The sequence below is a fragment of the Podarcis melisellensis genome, assembly GCF_964234715.1.
Source record: "Podarcis melisellensis genome assembly, chromosome: 12".
In the NCBI taxonomy this organism is placed as follows: domain Eukaryota; kingdom Metazoa; phylum Chordata; class Lepidosauria; order Squamata; family Lacertidae; genus Podarcis; species Podarcis melisellensis.
The window spans coordinates 29153564-29170576 of NC_138544.1; the positions used below are offsets into that span (position 1 = coordinate 29153564).

Consider the following 17013-nt stretch of genomic DNA (forward strand, 5'->3'; position numbering starts at 1 on the left):
TTAGTGTTTTATGTTAGTGTTTGTTGTGATATTTATAGTATATGTCAGGCTTCAGGGAATCCCAACCTTCCCCCTCACGGCAGGCTGCCAGCAATAGATATACAAGAAGCTCTTACCAATGTCTTTTATTCAATGTTCACAGAGAGAGGCTTAGAAATGCTGCCTCTTTGGGTAATGGAGTTGCTCTGAGTAATCGCCTCCCCCCTTCCCTTCTCAGTCGTCAACAGCACAACCACCCTTACAGTGGTTCCTTAAGGCCATTTGCCTCTTTGCTTTCTGCTCTCCCACTTTCACTGCCCACCAGGTTCTGAGAGAAGCGGGGTCTGGAATGCTTTCTAATGATAACGTGTCAGCCAGCTGCTCCGGCTCTGCTCCTCCCACTTCTTCTTCTTCCATTATTTCCCAGCTTTGTCCCGTTTTTATCTCTAAGCCATGACCTTCTGCAAACCACTGTTGTAAATCTATACTATCTTCCTCTTCTCTGGAAGGTTCAGAAGGAGGGGGAGGCGGTCTCCACCATTCCTCCTCAGTCCAGTCCCTGATATCATACTGCATTAGGGGTCTACCTTTAGTAACTACCTGTGAACAGAGCTCACTGTAACTTGCATACATCACTTTCTCTATATGATGTGAGTGCAGTCTTTATCAGCATGTGTTTGTCCCAGGGTATTGTCTAAAGGCATAGGAGGCCACCACTTTGCCGAAGCTAAGGAGGTCTGCGTCTGCTTGGGTGGGTGACCACCTGGGAACCACATTCGACTCTGTGTAGAACAAAGGCAGGGTGGAAATGTAAGCAAATGAATCAACATGATTTCACAGTTTCCCTTGAAGAAAAATGTGTTGTGAAAGCCACGTTAATGTAATAACAGCCTGCTGGGTGACACCAATGGCCCATCTATTCCAGCATCCTGTTCTCACAGTGGCCAGCCGGATGCCTGTGGGAAACCAGGGAGCAGAGCATAAGCACAAGAGCACCCTCCCCTCCCATGGTTTTCAGGAAGTGGTATTCAGAAGCATTTCTGCCTCCAACTGTTCTCTCACTTATTTCTTAGAAACCACGTTGACACATGTACTCCTGTGATCCCAGGCAAGGCAACCACATTTGCTATGGGATGGGGCTACCACCACACTTAATAATATGGTGGTATGTATTGTGATGCATGTTGCTAGGAGAAGAAACGGGGGGGGGGGAAACATATGCTTAATTTAGCTGAACGCATTCGATGCCTTTCCATAGCATGCACCATATTATTGTATTACATTCAGTTTGTGCTTTAAAAGGAAATGTCAGCCAAGCGGGGGCTGCTTGTGGTGACCCAGTTTTATGGCAGGTTCATGCATAGCTACACTGAAGACCACGGCTTACTTTTCCTTTATGTCCCAGTCTTTACAGTATCACACAATTGAACAAGAAAGTCTTTTATTCCACTTCCCACTGTGCACTATAATATATGCAACATGTATGAATCTCTGAATTACATAGGTTACATCACAGAGATTACAGATAGTTTGCTTTTGAAAAAAACAATTTCACCAAAGATTGCAGAGACAAATATGCAGCCCTGGGGAAAAAAGCACAAAATAGCAATATGCTGGTTAGTTGTCTGATAATTCCCTCCTCACTGTATTGATCTTTGGCACTATCCACACATCTCATCTCTTTACACAAACAATCCCAGATGGGCTTTCAGCTGAAAAACCTGTGAAGCATTAACTTGCTTAACTAAAAGAAAGTGTTCTTGCCCAAATCCATTAGTCTCATATGGAACTGAGATTAACCTGTGATTTACATTGACTATGGCTGCAAAGGTGTGGTCAGCTTGACATTATTGGCTTCCATTTTCAAAGGGCATAGGGCAAAACTCCATTTTAGGTGCCAGGAAAGCTTGTCTTTATAACATCATCACCATCATTGTTATTTTATTTTATTATTATTTATGGATCACTTCCTATGAAGCATCTTGAAGCAATTTCACAACACAAGAAATGTGTGTTTCTTTTTCACCTAGACAATTTTTTTTGCTTAGTCTATGGGTATTTATTCATTTGTGCTTTGGCCGTGCCAGTGAGCTGCCACATGGGAGCATTTCTATTTTTTTATGTATTTATTTATTTCATAGAATTTATACACTGTTTGATTGTAAAAACAAAGCAGAAGATAAAACAAGAAAACCAGGGGTCCCCACACAGATTCTTAATTGTATTGTTCAATAGGCACCAATGATGTTTCCAGACAGTTGCTATTTCCAGGTGGTATTCAATCAAATACTGGAAAATTCATGTTTCACGATCATAGTTGATTGGGAGGTCATGTGCAACAAACTCTCTTCTCCCAAAACTGAATTTTTTGAAGTGAGGAAAGTGACAGGAAAATACACTTGATGTATAGGATAACACTTGCTTGGAAACAATGTCATCTAACTCCCCCACAAACAAAGCAGAATAAATACTCATTAAATAGCTAACACTGTCTACTCAATAAACTGGTCACCTGCAAGTACCTATAGTGTCTTACCCAGGTAATATTGGCTTCTTAGAATGGGAGGGAGCCTGTCACCCAGTCTTTCCTCTTCCCCTTCCTGCTCAGCCTATGCCAACCCATCATTATCCATTTACCCTTGGTGGTAAAAGGGCACTAAATTGGCTACGTGCCCAAACATTTGTGGCAGCAATGACCTTATTGATTTTTTCCAGTGACTCACTTTCTTGGAGGCATCCTGTACAGGAAGTTCTTGATGCCACAGATACTTCCCCTTGGCCTTGGAGAATTCTGGACAGAAAAGGCTAATGGCAGAGGCCAATAGGTTCTTCTGTTAGTCATCTCCAGGGAGGCTGCTAAATGCCAAAGGCTGCTAAATGCCAAAACACACATTTGGGGAAGCCATGAGGTATGCCTTTTTTGGAACAATAATATTATAAACAACAAGTGATATTTGCAGATACTAATGCCCCTTAAAAATATATATCTCCCTGTACATAAAAAATGGAGAATAACAACTTAGACGTTTTATTCTGAGATGCTGATAAGGAATTTCTAATTTACTTTTTGAAAACTTGGCCAGTATGACAGTGAATTTGTCTTTCCTTTTAATGGATCCAGTGTCTCTAATATTTGTGCAGTGGTCTTTAGAGAAGGGAAATCTAAAGAATTACCAACCAGTTGTCAATTTCCCTTTTCTCGGGCATGGTTCTTGCATGACTGGTCACAGACCAGATCCAGGACCTCTTTGAGGAAACTGATTTTCTAGATCCAATTCAGTCAGGCTTTGGGCCTAGCTTTGGCACAGAAACTGCTTTGGTTGCCCTGTATGCTGACCTCTGCTGGGAGAGGGACAGGGGAAATGTTCCCCTGTTAATTCTCCTTGACCTCTTGGTGACTTTTGATACCATCAACCATAGTAGCCTTCTGGAATGGTTGCCTTGAATTATGGGTGGGGGCACAGCTTTGTGATGGTTCTGGTCTTACTGGATTGTCCTGTACAGAGGGTGATGCTTGGGGAGTGATCTTCAGTCCCAAGGAGCCTTCAATGTGGGGTTCCTCAGTTTTATCCTGTGCTGTTTAACATCTAAATGAAACTGTTGGATGGAATTATCTGGAGTTTTGGAGTACTTTGCCAGAAATATGCTGATGACATACAGCTCTTCTTATCTTTTACATCTGCTGGTGTGGCAGTGGATGTGCTGAACTTATCTTGCCTTAGTAATAGACTGGACGAGAGTCAAGAAACTGATAAGACAGAAGTACTGTTAGTGAGTGGTTCCCTCAACTGGATAGACATGAGGTTGCCTGCTTTTGATAAGGTTACACTCCCTCTGAAGTAGTGGGTATGTCGTTTGAGGCTACTTCTGAATCCTTTGCTATCGTTTGAGGCTTGGTTGGCCTCAGTAGCACAGAATGGCTTCCATCAGCTTTGGCTGGTGGCTCAGCTGCACCCCTGTCTGGACAGGGATAGCTGAACTTCTGTTGTCTATGCTCTGGTAACCCAGAGGTTAGATTACTGCAATGTGTTATACATAGGGATACTCTGAAGTCAGTTTTGGAACTTCGGCTGGTGCAGAATTCAGAGGCTAGGTTGCTCACCGAGGTAAGACAGTTTGAGCATATTACACCAATCCTAGTCTTACTGCCCAATTCAAAGTGCTGGTTTTTACCTAGAAAGCCTTAAATTGCTCAGGACCACAATACCTCAAGGATTGCCTCTTCCCATATGAACCATCTCAGACCCTGCGATCATCACGTGAGGCCCATTTTTGTTTGCTTCTTCCATGAGAGGCCCAGAGGCTCACTGTTTGTGAAGTTTTTTCCCAAGGGAGGCTTTCCCAGTGCTTTCATTACATATCTTTTGGCACCAGGTGAAAATGTTTCTTTATAACTAAGCCCTTGGCTGGTTCTATGGTCTTTTAAATGTGCTTGGGGGGTTATTGTTTTATTTTTGTTTTATTATGTATTTTGTGTTCTCATATTGTACTTTTATGATGTGAACTGCCTTGTGATCTTTAGATGAATGGTGGTATACAAAGTTAATAAATCATCATCATCTTGGGTCTGGTTTGCCAAACAGTATTTCAACATATTTCTAATACCCCCACTTTTAAAAAAGTATTTGTACGTTGCAGTGTTGGGGTTCTGATCTTGGGCTGGGATCCATACAGGAAACTGACACTTCCTAAACATGGTGTGATTGTTTTCAGCACATGTACACAATCCCAGCCATCAAGCTACATGCAGAAGCACAGGAATTGTTCATGTAAGTCAGCCTTAACACTCTGAGGCTTTCCTTCCTGTCTTGACTTCTGTGACTTTCTCTGTGGCTTTATAGCAAGCAGTGACCTTCCTGTCTCAATGTCATGTATAAGTACATGCCAGCTTATATTGCAAAGACAATAAAATACTCTCATGTTGACAGAAGCAGAGGCAACCCGTTGTGTTCTACAGAGATGGCTTGTATTCACTAGAAAAATGTAGCTATTTTTAGATGCTGATGTATTCTTTTATGAGCATTGTTGTTTATTCTTTGCTAAAAGAATCTCTTCATTATGAAGAGAAATAAACAATCAGAAACATTAATGAAGTCAGAATTAAGAGTCAGGGCTTAAGTATTCACTATTTTCATATTGCTTTCTAAATGCAGCACACCATAATTCAGAATTAACTTACCAAGGTTGTTTACATTTTCTCTGTGCCACTTTGCAAACCCTGAACCATCTTGCTTTGGTAAAACCTTCCTCCTTGAATTGGGAGAACCAACACTGTATACATTACTGGAGATAAAACGCGTCATTAGCCTATGCAGAGCTATTACGATGATTTATGAATTACTCCCTGCAACTTTCCTAATTGTCACAACATTATTTTTCTTTTTGATGGCTACAGCAGGCAGAACACTTATTTGTAAGCCTGATTCATAACGCTTCCTAGATCTTTACTGAGTGCATATATGCATTTGAAACTCAGTGAGAGCAACTTAGAGTGAAGAAATCATGGGGAAAGGGGAACCACCCATCCCAGTGCTACCAGACTGGTGTTGGGTGGTGGTGAGCACCTGGTTCTTCAGGCTCAGGGAAAGGTGTCCATGAGGGTGCAGGCTCTGTCCTTATAGGCCATGGTGATCTGGGAGGTTCTTCTGAGAGTTCTTGTCCAACCACTTCAGGTGCAATGGTCTCTCCATCTTCTGCACTCAGCTCTGAGCCCTGACCCAAACCTAGCTCCCCAACTGGTGCCCCTATAGTCTTTCTGCTTTGGTGTACAGATCACTACTAGATGCAAGAGTCATGACTTTATCTTAATTTCTTCCCTGTTACATTATGGCAGAACCATGGAAGTGTAGGCCAAATGCAGCCCTCTAGGCCTCTATGTCTGACCCTTGGGACTCTCCTGAGGCCACACATCTCAGAAGCCCTGCTCTTCACCCTCCTGGAGTACGCAATTACCCCTGCTGGAATGTGTCCTTGAGCTGTAACAATGCCATTTCTTGCTTGTATGGAGGATGGAAAGATACAATTGTGTGTGCAAAAAGTTCTGGTTTTTGTGTGGCTGGGGTGGAGGCTACTGTACAAAGATAAGAATCATAAACATTTTTTTCTGTCCACTTGTATCTGTGTTCTTTGCTGCATTGCACAGCACATAGTTAAACTATGGAACCCACTCCCACAGGAGGCAGTGATAACCACCAACTTGAGTGGCTTTAAAAGAGGATTAGACAGATTCATGGAGGACAGCTCCTAGCTACAATGGCTGTGCTCTACTGCCACTGTCAGAGGCAGTACACCTCTGAATACCAGGTGCTGGGAACTGCAGGTGGGCAGAGCGCTGTTGTGCTCATGTCCAACTTGCAGGCTTCCTATAGGCATCTGGGTGGCCACTGTGGGAACAGGATGCTGGACTAGATGGGCCATTGGCCTGATCCAATAGGGCACTTCTTATGTTATGCCTTTTGCCTTGTCCACCTTGTGACCCCTGAAAGCTTCCTGACAAAGACATTTGACCCTTGGGAAGAAAAAGGCACCTGTCCCCTTGCAACTGCATCCCACCTCTCCATCCCTATGTAATGTTTCAGTCCACATCATTTTCGTCCTGCACTTCTGATAGCTTGCTCTTTCTCCCCATCAACTAATGTAACTTGGTCTCATTAAATAAGGTTGCAATATTGCATACCACTTCATTGATTGATCATGTTCTGGACCTCAGTGTTTGAAAAGCCCTCAAGGTTCAATGTGAATCAGTAAAGGTTGTTCAAATCTTACATAAATGTATGAATGATTCAGCAGGGATTCCAGGTAAGAACTGTTGATAAATAATCATGAACTTTGCTTGGAATTAATTAACTGAACTTATGCATATGACTGAGCAGCCAGTGCTTCTGTAATTCTTCTATATGTTGCCTGAATCTGTGAAAACTTTTACCTGTGTTCCTCCCTGCATCCCAAATCCCTAAAGGGAAGGGAAGGGGAACACCACAATAAATTACTGGAGGGCAGTGTGTAAAAATAACACACTTATTGAAAAAGCTCAATGGCGAAAGAAAGGATTTCAGTAGCTTCCAAAATATCCTTTTGAATAATACTGCATATCCGTTTTAGTGATGTGATTAAAGGCAGAGAATTAATGTCCATACATTAGGGTCTAGTTCCTCTTGGCTCATAGGAACATAAACAGGCCATTCCTGGATCAGTCCATAGACCCATCTAGTCTAGCATCCTGTTCTCTCAGTTCTCTCTTTCGTACCCAAAGTTCACTCACAGAAACCCCATTTTCTCATCCTCACTGCCACATCATTCTGCCTGTTCTTACCCAGAAGTTAAACCTGGGCACATTCTCTGTTGTGGTTCTGCCTATAGGCCTTTTACAAAAACAACAACACATACTAATGTGTTTCCATATTTTTGTTTCATATGAGATTCCCATTCTTACTAAAGACAGTTAAAGACGCATATGTGTTTCAAACTGTCAGTTTTTGAATTTAAACTGTCAAGAATTTTGCTATGCCAGCATTCCGTCATCACTGCGCCACTCAGGCTGCACATTGTGTGAGTGTGTGGGAGACATTTTGTCAAACTTGGGAAGTGCACAAACAGTGGAGATGTGTGGTATGAATTGAAATTCTGGAAGCAACAAAGAAATTGAGTAGTGAGAGATTTAGTGAAACCATCTGTTGATGCTTGTCTCTTAAATTGTTTTTTTTCCTGGCCTCAAACTCTTGAGTAGCTCCGGGATGTCAGACTCTCTAGATCACATTTTAATTTATCACAAATGCCCCCCAATGTCAAGCATCACCCTGAGGAATTGTGGGGAATGTAGAGAATGGCTAGATGTAGCCATTTCACCTTGCTTGGGCTGCTGTAAACACAGCTTGGTAGGCCCCATTCACAGAAGGGGACATCCATTGTAGGACTCTTTGGCTATCTTCTCAAAACTGAGTAGATACCACGTAAATAATTAAGGTAACTGACATGCAAGAAATGTGTTTACTAAAAATGTCCATGACCACAGGTGGAGAGGGCAAATGACAAGGCAGTGTAAGCAGCAAAGAGTTGAAACTCACGGAGGACATCCTGTCCAGAAGTCCAGCAAAACTGAGAGATAGTCATGTTCTAATGATACCCATAAGGCAAAATGCAAGCTGTTTTACTTGAGTCATTTAGATAGGTTTTGATGATAACCCCCCCTTTTTTTGCCCGTTATAGCTTGCATGAGAGGATCCCCTGCTAAGCATTTGAACTATTTTAGAAGCACAGTACAAAATTCTAGTTACATTTTAATGTTGTTTTGTCTCAACTCTGCCCCTCACTCGCTAACTTGCTCCTCCAGCCACTAACTTGCTCTCACTCCAATGTTCTCCAGAGATCACATTCCTCACTAACATACTGTTTAGCTCAGCCTCACTGCCTTGGTCTCACTGATTATGACTATCTCCCCTAACACTTCAGTTCCCTCAGACCTCCTTACAAAGCCCTAGTCTCCACAAAGGCCTCTGACATGTCAGCCAGGAGAGAACATGTCACAATAGACTGCATGTCCCTGTTACTTGAGTAACCTTACTTGACAATGGACATTGATCCTCTTTATATCAGGCTTAGAAGTTTATGGCTTTTAATCTACTCAGCCTGTTATGTGTCGCAGACATATTTTATCAAGCTGTACGATATTTGTCTGGCCCTGCTAGCTAAGCCCACAATTACGGTTGCCCATATTCTATCCCACCCCTCCATAGAAGCCCTCCTGCACCAACTTGTGGGAAAGGCAGTAGTGTGGTTGCTCAGAAGGGAGCCTTGCAAGGCTCAAATCCCCAAGCAGCCATGAATGCATCATGGCTACCTTCCTTACAGCAAGGGTGGTTGGGAAACTTGCTGGTTTGATCAGTCACGGTTGAGGGTTATGCAGCTCCTCCAAGTAACTATGGAAACACCACAGGTGCATTTATTGCAGTTGAAGCTGACTGGGATCTTGGCATTTGGAGATGATGTATGATGGACACTACCCTTCCTACTAGAAAAACAGACACACAGAGACCCCTTCCTCTCAGTCTTCGGGTTATTGGCTTCCAAGCAGAATTCAGATTGTTGGTGTTGACTTTTAAAGCCATAAAATGTCCAAGATACCTAAGAGACCACTTTCTTGAACAAGGTAGAGGCCCTTTTCTGTGTCTCCTCTGTGGGGAAGGCTCTTTTGACTGGGACCAGAGTGAGCACCTTGTCACTTGCCACACCCAAATTATGGAGCACTGTGTCCCATGGAGCCCAGGGTTTCCCCTGCTCTGTTGTTCAGTCTCTCATTTTAAAAAGAGGACAAGATCACCAAGAAACTCTACTTCCATTTTCTTTACATCTAATTATTTTAGTGGTTTTTGGCTTTGATGTTTCATCTGAAGAGATTATTTTATCTGTGCCTGCCTGTCTCTGTTCTCTTATGTTCTATTGCTAAATTTCTGCCTGGCGTGTCTCTTTCATGACCAGCGTTCAGGTTTTCAGAGCTGTGAGCAGTGCCAATGGAGGCCTCAGATTCTAGAGTTGCTCTTGGGTCTAGTACTAGCATCTCAACTGTTAAGTTTTCATTTTCTTTTTGGTTTTCAATTTGCTCTGCCAAAACCCTCTCTTCTCCCTTCTTCCTCCATGGCTACTTTTTGCTGCTCAGAGATCTCTACCTCCATGGCCTCTTCACCACTCAGGGCCTCTTCAGCAGCATTGGAGGCAGATGGCAACTGGAGAACAGTTGAAGATGAAGGACTTGAGCAGGTCCCTTGATGTAACCGACCTTTACCCATAGGTCTTCTGATCACTGAGAGCCAGCTCTTGACCTTATTGTCTGCATGTTCTGCATTTTGGCTTGATACTGGGGTTTTCTTGAGAAATGGTGATCTAAGCCGCTTTGTGTACATGTCAGAAAGGCAGGGTGAAAATTCTTATATAAATAAAACAAGAGATTGCTTTCCAGTTCCTTCCAGGAATGCAATGGAATATCTAAAAGAAGGCATGGCTAAACAGGGATGGCCAAAGACATTTTGCTGCTTGAGGCATAATAGCAAATGACACCACCATTCAGAGTCAAGGTACAGAATACCCAAGGTCAGCCACATTATTTTGGTTCATGATCAGGGACTGGTTGGATGAGGAAGAGAGCTGGGAGCTGCCCACCAAATAATTCCTCAGGGAGGACCACAGAACATTACGACTTAGATCCTTGTTCGTGGTGGTAGGACACTGAAGAGCAGTCTGCAGAAGGGATGAGCTGGGAGGTGCTAGAAGCAAGGGGGTTGAGGGATCAAGGGGGGGTCAGGAGAAGGAGGGAAGGGACTTGTCTCTGTGCAAGAGCATCTGCTTTTTAGGCAAAAGGTCCTTGGTTCAACTGCTGGTATCCCCAAGTAGAGCTAACAGAGAATCCTGTCAGAAATCTGGAGGTGCTGCTGCCAGTCCGTGTAGACAGTATTGAGACAAATGGTCTGGCTCAGTATAAAGCATCCTCCTACATCCTGTGTTCTTGTGCTCCATTATGCTTTCTCTCCAATGAGAAGAAAACTGCTCTTTGAAACAATAATTTGTGGGAGCACATTCTAATGAAAAGAAATACACTGGGCTCGATTGTCCAGACTTCAGAGTGTAGCAGTTGAAGTCAACATGGCTAAATCTTGAGCCAACCACTGAATTCCTTGTAACAACTTATGACTATCTCTACTTCCAGGTCTTGCACCAAAACAAAAAAAATTCCTTCCAGTAGCACCTTAAAGACCAACTAAGTTAGTTCTTGGTATGAGCTTTCGTGTGCATGCACACTTCTTCAGATACAAAGTGTGCATGCACACGAAAGCTCATACCAAGAACTAACTTAGTTGGTCTTTAAGGTGCTACTGGAAGGAATTTTTTTTTTGTTTTGACTATGGCAGACCAACACGGCTACCTATCTGTAACAGGTCTTGCACCAGTTCGCTATTAGCCTACAGGGAACGGGTCTGAGATCCAAAGTTAAGGCTTAAGTGGAGTGTAACTGCCTCTTTCTGTGAACCATTAAGATGCCTCTTGAATTCTGATTTGCACCCAAATTGGCAGTTTCTGACAAAGCTCTTTTCTGTGAGACTTTAGGCCAGGTCGGGGTGGGGGATGGAGGTGGAATCGGCCTTGTTAGATTATGAAATAATTGGTCATGCTGTCAGTAGAGCCATATTTAATATCAAAGCAGAGGCTGTCTTTGGTGGATTCATAAGATAGCAATTTGTGGTCATAGTCAAGGGGAAAGTGCCAGATGCAATCTTGTTGGTCATATGTCTTGTGAAACATAATGGATTTCAGGGGGAGGAGGAAGCGTGGAAATAAAAGGGGAAACATTGGCCAAGGAAGTGCTTTGCCATTTTTGTTTGCCAAAAAAGTAAAATTGTGGCGTATCTTTCTTTATGTCCAATAATGCATGCTTCCCTTCTCTAATAGCAGCTGCTCAGATGTGGTTATTTCCAAGGCTCTGCTCAGGACTCATTTTAGACACCATCTCCGGCATGTTCCTTTTTCTGAACAGCATGGCTGTAGGTTTATCTTGGCAGTTTTAAAGTCTGGCAGAGAAGTTTCCATACAGAGCAATTGAGTTTGCCTGCAGACTTGAACACGGCTTGAATGAGAATGACTTATTCTCAGTGCCTGTACTTTATAATCCTTAGAGGTCAAAAAGTATCATTTCTCCACTTCACATCAAAACTGCTTATTGTTTAGAGGATGGGGCAGGTCTGATTTATTCCTTGTTGAGTGTGAAAAACGTCAAGATGACTAGCAAGAAATGAAAAGTCTAGAGGGAAAATACTTAGCAAGCCTTTATTCTCAAGTCTGAGTGTCAACGGATTCCCTGTCATGGACAAAATTATTATTATTATTATTATTGCTTGTGCTTCACACAATTCACACAAAGGTATAATAACAGTGTTGGCTGAAAGTTGAGATCAAAGCAGATGTTGAAGCCCTATCCCACTGAGCCCACTAAGGTTTTGACAACCATTTTGAAGATTTTTTTTTATGGAAGAGGTTGCATTTCTCCTCATAGGTAAGCCATGTACCTACCCTGATTCTAATTAACCTTTCTCTCTCGGTTGGTGTGAATGTCAGTGCTGCTGACTTCACCTTGAAATGGATGATTTGCACAACAAATTCAAACAGGTATCCATCTTCCATTTTCCTCCTTCCATTTGTATTTCTGTCCCCTCACCTCCTCCACTCTCGTTCTATAACTGGGGAGCTTTCTGACAACTTCTACTACTTTTCTAATTGTCCTTCCCCTGTCCTGTAACCTTCACTCAATCGGTGAAGGTTTTGCTACTGTGAAGATAAATGTTGGGGGGGAGCTTCTTCACCTGTTGAATTTCTACATGTCAGGCTGCTGTTTAAAGGCACAGTTGCAGACCCAGTTGGAAACCCTAAGCCTGGCAAACTGATGAAGATCTAATTTATGCAGCTGGGCCACATAGCTGAACTCTGCAGTTCCAAATCTGTGGTCCTGGTATTATTTTTAATGCTCCCAAAGGGTAGATAGATATTAGGTGTTTTGGAGGGGGGATATCCCTTCCACTATTGTTGCAATCTTGCTTTTTCTATATGCCTACTATCTCTCTCCCCCTCCCACCATAATGTTTTATGCAGAATCATACATTTAAATGTTTTATTTATTTATTTAATTGTATGGGAGACTGGTAAATTGGGGCTCAAAATGAAATATTTGATTGAAATGCCTTTTTGTAATAATACTGAGTCTAGATCTATCTGGCAGAGGAGTGTCCAAATCAGAGCTAAACACAAAATGTTCACTTCTCCGTCCTTTTAAAGCGCACACATTGATAATACCTTTAATTAATGTATGCCCACAAGCTCTGCATGCAGGTTTTTCTTCTTCTGCCCTGTGATCTCTCCTCTGCTTTGTGTAGCCAGAGTTAATGCTGCTAATCTGTATTCAGTGGGATCCATTTTCTTACATAATCACTTCTGGCCTTTTTTTAACACGGCATACCGCAGAGATTATTCTTTTCTTGGAACAATTCTAAGTATCTGTAATGTGGAGATGTAATTTTTCCACCTCCACAAACTCCCACTTCCTGACTTCCACCTCTTGGGCCTTAGTACCAATAATTACAAATAATTTGCCCTGAATTCTAGGGAAGACAGCCAAAACGACCCCAGAATGGGCAACACAATACCTAGAAGATTATTTCAAGGACAAGCCTTCAGAATTTTCTTACCTATTCAGCTTGCCCATTTTCCCCTCAAACCTTTTCTTGTTTGGCACTTCAGTGTCATTGCCAATGTTATCACAGTGTCATCCTTCCCGAGAAGTAAAATACGTGCACACAAAAATACAATATAAATTGAATGAAATCTGTTAAGTTAATGAAATAAATATTTCCAACTAGAAAAAACCCTTTTCATCAATAATTAACAAATCAATCAGCAATCGAGAAATCACATAAACGCTTTAAGAGCTGCTGAAGAATTATGTTCTCAAGTGGATATCTACAATTAAAACTGAGGACAGAGGTGGATTTAAGGCAGTGTGACCGGTTCTGCTGCACTGGGCGCTGAGCCTAGGGGGGTGACACAGGGCGTCACAACTATGACGTGGTGAATTGAGCAGAATGGAAGGTGAGAGGCAGGGGTGTGACGGAAAAGTTTGTTTTGCTGGGCAGGTTGGGTCTACAAGTATTTTTCTTTTTCCCTGCCAGCAATCAGGTAACAAATTGCAGCCTCTGATTGGCCAGGGTTCCAGGAGAGGGAGTTGAAAAGGAGAGGATCTTGAGAGATGGTTGGTTGGGACAGAGGTTGGGAGATAGGTTAGGAGTCAGGTTGGGAGCTAGGGAGTGAGAGGAGAGAGAGTTAGTTCTGGGTAGAAACATCCACTGTGAGGAAAATATCAGAAGCTAGAGAAAAGAGTCTCTGAGCTTAGTGTGAAGGACAGTGTGTGGTGTCCTGTAAGAGTAATAAACCAGGAATTAACTGGGAGGCTGAGCCAGGAGAAGTAAAAGCTGTGAAAATAAAGTCTACTTAGGACTCATTCCAGTCAGGAAGGGAGAGATTCTTCTACAAAAAGAGAAGACTCTCAAACCAGTTAAGAGGGGTGTGGAGATCCCTTGGGTCTTTTACTTGGAGTACCTCAAGAGTAGGGTTGTCTAAGGGGTGTGTAGCTGACAGGAAGTACCACCTTGTTTAAGAACCAAAGTATTGTGGTTCGAGGACCCGACCCCCGCAATGTGGAATGAATACACAAGGACATGTGATATAAGGTTAATGGGCAAGAAAAGGCCACAACTTTATTGATTACAGCAGTGAAAAGGTATTGGCTTAGGCATTGGATGTCTAAAACAAGGAGGGTTTATTCACCAGTAGGTGGAGCCTGTTGATGCTAATCCAACTATAGGCTCTCCCCTGATGTCACCGAGGGTCGTGCCATGGCCTCCCGCCAAGCAGGCATCGGACAGAATACACGACCACCAGATTCCTTTAACGGAATACCCAAAAAATGGAAGGCATAGGCGATGGCCACACCTAGCTCTTCGACAACACAACACATTTTTCCAATGCCTAACCTACCCACCAATACCACAAAAATTGTGACGATTGCTATGAGGTGCTGGAGACTCCATTTTTTTAGGTTTTCTCTCACACAAATCCCCCACAAGATAATTTGGGGTAGTTTGTAGGAATTTGTGGAATTGGTGTTCTGTGAGGTGGGTGCACTATATTTAAGTGAGGGTGGCCCCAACGGCACCAGGGGGGAAAGTGCCATTGCACTGTCAGAGGGGGCACCAAATGTTTGCCTCGCACAGGGCACCTGCTGGGGATTGTTTCATTTGCAAAACATTTGCTTCAACAGTTCTTCTAGGATTACCAGAGTGAGCCTAGCCCCTACTCTGCTGTGCTGGAGGCAGTTCGGATGGAATGGAAGAAGCCCAGCTGGGAAGGAACATCCCAACACTCTTATTCAAGTGGTAGATGGAAATGACCACCAGTGACATCCCTGCTGGTTGTAGCATTTTAAAGGTGGGGAGGGGCTGGGCTGGGCTGGGCTGGTTCAGCAGGATACTCAGCAGACTCTGCTGCTAGGAATGGGCCCAGTCCAGGCATCTCCACTGCACCAGCCTGCAATACATTTTTCCTCCCCCCTTACTCCACCACCTTCCATTCTGACTGGCACTAGGGCTGGGCTCTGAATGCAGCACTGACTGCCATTTCATAATTCACTACCACGGCTGGCCAAGATGACTTCAGCAATATTTGGGGCAGTGTGCCTTCCAAATTATTTCTTTGCTGTGTGTGTGTGTGTGTGTGTGTGTGTGTGTGTGTTTAAAATGTGTTTCATTAACATGGTAGGCTTTATTCAGTTTCCGGGGTGTGTGTGTGTGTAACATAGATAGCATATTAAAGAAAGTGAATATTATCTCATTTCTCAAGGATGGGTAATGTATGATCCTTTACAACTCCCAACCTCCCTGTTCATTAACCATGCTAATAACTGGCCACAGGTTCTCCATCTCCCGAGTATAGTACTGAGGTATGGCTCCTATCTTTACTGTGTGGGTATTTTGCATGTGACATATCACATTCTTTGCAGTTGTGTTGTTGTTTTCTGATTAAGAGCTAGCGACCATGCATGGCATTGTGGGAGGTGGGGATTAATCCTTTACCTCTGTGAGAACCTGATTGCAATTGTGTACACACACACACACACACGTGGGATGGAGGAGAAATACGATCCAACATGCATTTAAAGGCGAATGTATGAAATCTGCGCCTATGTGAACTGAAAAAAGCTATCTTTCAAATTTTGCACTTACTTGAATTTTGTAACACACTTTTACAACCAATGTCTGAAAAATGTATATAACAGGGAAAACTGCATTAAAATAACTGTGTTAGTGAAAATAACATACAAAAATCCATTATATTATGGAAAAATTGCTTGCTATCGCTCTCTTGCTCTCTCTTTTCTTTCTTTCTTTTCAATGCATTCCTATGGGAATCCGTGCTTCGCAAGACGAAAAATTCGCAAGATGAAAAAACTCGCAGAACGAATTAATTTCGTCTTGCGAGGTATCACTGTATTCCATGAATAAACAGACTTATTTCCATTCATGGAAATCCTACCTGTTGCACATAAAACAAATAATTTACAGACAATTTTAAAGAGTAGTACACTACTATTATTTCTTTCATTAAATGAAATTAAATAAAGAAACTGAATCATCACATATCATTTCTGTGGGAATGTTTAGGGATGTGGGGGAGGATATATTGTCTAAGATATCCTATCCCAACTTGTCTTTACAAGTTCAACAAAATCAGCAGAGTTAACATTCCCCTTTTTTAAACACATGCACAGCTTCCTGGAGAACAGGCGAAGTCCCAGCAGACTGGAGGAGGGCAAATGTTGTCCCTATTTTCAAAAAGGGGAAAAGAGAGGACCCAAATAATTACCGCCCAGTCAGTCTGACATCAATACTAGGGAGGATTCTGGAGCAGATCATTAAGCAAACAGTCTGTGAGCTCCTAGAAAGGAATGCTGTGATCACCAATAGTCAGCATGGATTTCTGAAAAATAAGTCATGTCAGACTAACCTGATCTCGTTTTTTGACAGAATTACAAGCCTGGTAGATGAAGGGAACGCAGTGGATGTAGCCTACCTTGATTTCAGCAAGGCATTTGACAAGGTGCCCCATGATATTCTTGTAAAGAAGCTGGTAAAATGCGGTCTTGACTATGCTACCACTCAGTGGATTTGTAACTTGCTGACTGACCAAACCCAAAGGGTGCTCATAAATTGTATGCTAAAATTACATGGCTGCTAAAATTCCTTGCCTGGGTAGGCTGGCTGGCACACACACACACACACACACACACTCTCACACAATTTTTTTTTAGCATGAACTAAAGACAATACAGTGAAGGTGTAATGAAAGCTATTTGATAAAAGTCATATCTAGTTTGACTCTAAGTTGAATGTAACTTTGTCCCCTGCAAGTATAAATAAGACATGCATCTTTACTTTAAAGCAAGTC

General features: G+C 42.6%; 2 long non-coding RNA genes across 4 annotated transcripts in view; one reads left to right on the forward strand and one right to left on the reverse strand.

Moving 5' to 3' along the window:
* Window positions 1–1168: 1168 nt before the first annotated feature.
* LOC309353839 lies at window positions 1169–7478 on the reverse strand. 3 transcript variants are annotated; one of them, XR_014162052.1, is made up of 4 exons: window positions 7241–7478; window positions 5159–5262; window positions 2703–2835; window positions 1169–1562 (listed from the first exon to the last, which is right to left on the reverse strand). It is a non-coding gene; the product is annotated as an uncharacterized lncRNA (long non-coding RNA). The 3 variants fall into 3 exon arrangements; XR_014162053.1 differs by having other exon boundaries at window positions 1170–1562; window positions 5159–5229; window positions 7241–7476; XR_014162054.1 differs by having other exon boundaries at window positions 1170–1562; window positions 5159–5229; window positions 7292–7473.
* Window positions 7479–7487: 9 nt separating this feature from the next.
* LOC309353841 overlaps window positions 7488–17013 on the forward strand; it is a 37190-nt gene continuing 27664 nt past the window's right edge. The window contains exons 1-2 of the long non-coding RNA XR_014162057.1: window positions 7488–7527; window positions 8185–8234. This is a non-coding gene — a long non-coding RNA (uncharacterized lncRNA). The remainder of the gene's footprint in view (window positions 7528–8184; window positions 8235–17013) is intronic.